Genomic DNA, 3,535 nt, shown 5'->3' with positions numbered 1-3,535 from the left:
TATGTCTTGGCCAATAAGAGCCTTTGAAGCCACCAGGCCTCCATTACCATACTCCTCCTTTATGGGCGGGGCTTAGGGGATCTGGGCCGCCCTACCGTACCTCCTTGCCGTCTCAACACGCGCTGACAGAAACCTGCATCAATGGCAGATAAAAAGCCTCAGAGAGAAATAGCCTCTGTGTTATTATATGTAGCCAGGGCTTGACTTGGGCAAGAGGTCACCAGGGCTTGACTTGGGCAGGAGGTCACCAGGGCTTGACTTGGGCAGGAGGTCACCAGGGCTTGACTTGGGCAAGAGGTCACCAGGGCTTGACTTGGGCAAGAGGTCACCAGGGCTTGACTTGGGCAGGAGGTCACCAGGGCTTGACTTGGGCAGGAGGTCACCAGGGCTTGACTTGGGCAGGAGGTCACCAGGGCTTGACTTGGGCAAGAGGTCACCAGGGCTTGACTTGGGCAGGAGGTCACCAGGGCTTGACTTGGGCAGGAGGTCACCAGGGCTTGACTTGGGCAAGAGGTCACCAGGGCTTGTCTTGGGCAGGAGGTCACCAGGGCTTGACTTGGGCAGGAGGTCACCAGGGCTTGTCTTGGGCAGGAGGTCACCAGGGCTTGACTTGGGCAGGAGGTCACCGGGGCTTGACTTGGGCAGGAGGTCACCAGGGCTTGTCTTGGGCAGGAGGTCACCAGGGCTTGTCTTGGGCAGGAGGTCACCCGGGCTTGACTTGGGAAGGAGGTCACCAGGGCTTAACTTGGGCAGGAGGTCACCAGGGCTTGACTTGGGCAAGAGGTCACCAGGGCTTGACTTGGGCAAGAGGTCACCAGGGCTTGACTTGGGCAGGAGGTCACCAGGGCTTGACTTGGGCAGGAGGTCACCAGGGCTTGACTTGGGCAGGAGGTCACCAGGGCTTGACTTGGGCAGGAGGTCACCAGGGCTTGACTTGGGCAGGAGGTCACCAGGGCTTGACTTGGGCAGGAGGTCACCAGGGCTTGACTTGGGCAGGAGGTCACCAGGGCTGAGTTCCGGAACCTCAAATGTTCTACTGCTTGAGCTCCTGTTCCTCTTCTAGAATATTAGCTCAAAAGTATTGTGGAGCTCCTGCACCTATATATATAAACAGTACCGGCACCTAAAATGAGAACCGGCACCTATTTCTGTCCAAGTCAAGCACAGTATGTAGCCCATGTATCTGACGCTGTCTGGACAAAAATAATATTCAATGATTTCTCCAGTGAGATAGTTTCAGCAGAGAGGAAGCGGTGAAGCGAGAGGGCTCACTCTCACCAAAATCTGTCCAGAATAAGCCCAATATGTTTCTTTGGGCTTAATATTGTCGCATACCTTTCCACCTTTGGGACAACTACTCCCATTGTTATGGGGGAGACATGAGCATCTCCTAATTATATAGAGATCTCTGGTTTCAGCCACTTGCCAATTGCAAAGTAAACTTGGCAGGTGCACAGTGCATTGTTCGGATGCTGGCTTCACTTCCCCTAAGGTAAATTGATGTTATGCCAAAATGATATACTTCACCAGAGAGCATGATTTAGCCATAGAGGATCATTAGCTTCTTTATTTTTTAAATAACTGTGGATTGTTTCAAATCACAAGAATGTGGTCCTACAATATGCCTATTTGAGAAGCCAGCAATTTTATCAGAGTGTAGTGTTTAGGCTTAGCTGATTATTGAGTTGTGGCAGTCAGTGAAAAGCTTCTAAAATATGTGCAAAGATAATGTCTTGAGTATAATTTAAAATGTTGAGACAAGAAGAAGGGGAGGTGTGTGGCTAAGATATGGCTTGTCTTTCCCCAGAATGCATCTGTTCAGCTCTCTAGAATGCATCTGTTCAGCTCTCCAGAGTGCATCTGTTCAGCTCTCCAGAGTGCATCTGTTCAGCTCTCCAGAATGCATCTGTTCACCTCTCCAGAATGCATCGTTCAGCTCTCCAGAATGCATTGTTTAGCTCTCCAGAATGCATCGTTCAGCTCTCCAGAATGCATCTGTTCAACTCTCCAGAACGCATCTGTTCAGCTCTCCAGAATGCATTGTTCAGCTCTCCAGAATGCATCTGTTCAGCTCTCCAGAATGAATCGTTCAGCTCTCCAGAATGCATCGTTCAGCTCTCCAAAATGCATCTGTTCACCTCTCCAGAATGCATCTGTTCACCTCTACAGAATGCATCTGTTCACCTCTCCAGAATGCATCTGTTCAGCTCTCCAGAACGCATCGTTCAGCTCTCCAAAATGCATCTGTTCACCTCTCCAGAATGCATCTGTTCACCTCTACAGAATGCATCTGTTCACCTCTCCAGAATGCATCTGTTCAGCTCTCCAGAACGCATCGTTCAGCTCTCCAGAATGCATCGTTCAGCTCTCCAGAATGCATCGTTCACCTCTCCAGAATGCATCTGTTCACCTCTCCAGAATGCATCTGTTCATCGCTCCAGAATGCATCTGTTCAGCTCTCCAGAATGCATCGTTCAGCTCTCCAGAATGCATCGTTCAGCTCTCCAGAATGCATCTGTTCAGCTCTCCAGAATGCATCTGTTCACCTCTCCAGAATGCATCTGTTCAGCTCTCCAGAATGCATCTGTTCAGCTCTCCAGAATGCATCTGTTCAGCTCTCCAGAATGTATCTGTTCACCTCTCCAGAATGCATCGTTCACCTCTCCAGAACACATCTGTTCAGCTCTCCAGAATGCATCTGTTCAGCTCTCCAGAAGGCATCTGTTCAGCTCTCCAGAACGCATCTGTTCAGCTCTCCAGAATGCATCGTTCAGCTCTCCAGAATGCATCGTTCAGCTCTCCAGAATGCATCGTTCAGCTCTCCAGAATGCATCGTTCAGCTCTCCAGAATGCATTGTTCAGCTCTCCAGAACGCATCTGTTCAGCTCTCCAGAACGCATCTGGGGTTATATCCTTCCTGTTTGGCCCTGTCCGGGGGTGTCCTCGGATGGGGCCACAGTGTCTCCTGACCCCTCCTGTCTCAGCCTCCAGTATTTATGCTGCAGTAGTTTATGTGTCGGGGGGCTGGGGTCAGTTTGTTATATCTGGAGTACTTCTCCTGTCCTATTCGGTGTCCTGTGTGAATCTAAGTGTGCGTTCTCTAATTTTCTCCTTCTCTCTTTCTTTCTCTCTCTCTGAGGACCTGAGCCCTAGGACCATGCCCCAGGACTACCTGACATGATGACTCCTTGCTGTCCCCAGTCCACCTGGCCATGCTGCTGTTCCAGTTTCAACTGACCTGAGCCCTAGGACCATGCCCCAGGACTACCTGACATGATGACTCCTTGCTGTCCCCAGTCCACCTGGCCATGCTGCTGCTCCAGTTTCAACTTCCACCTGACTGTGCTGCTGCTCCAGTTTCAACTGTTCTGCCTTATTATTATTCAACCATGCTGGTCATTTATGAACATTTGAACATCTTGGCCATGTTCTGTTATAATCTCCACCCGGCACAGCCAGAAGAGGACTGGCCACCCCACATAGCCTGGTTCCTCTCTAGGTTTCTTCCTAGGTATTGGCCTTTCTAGGGAGTTTT

The sequence above is a fragment of the Oncorhynchus kisutch genome, linkage group LG14 (genome assembly GCF_002021735.2).
Source record: "Oncorhynchus kisutch isolate 150728-3 linkage group LG14, Okis_V2, whole genome shotgun sequence".
Taxonomy (NCBI): domain Eukaryota; kingdom Metazoa; phylum Chordata; class Actinopteri; order Salmoniformes; family Salmonidae; genus Oncorhynchus; species Oncorhynchus kisutch.
The sequence above is the reverse complement of the archived record's forward strand: the minus strand, read 5'-3'. Positions refer to the sequence as shown.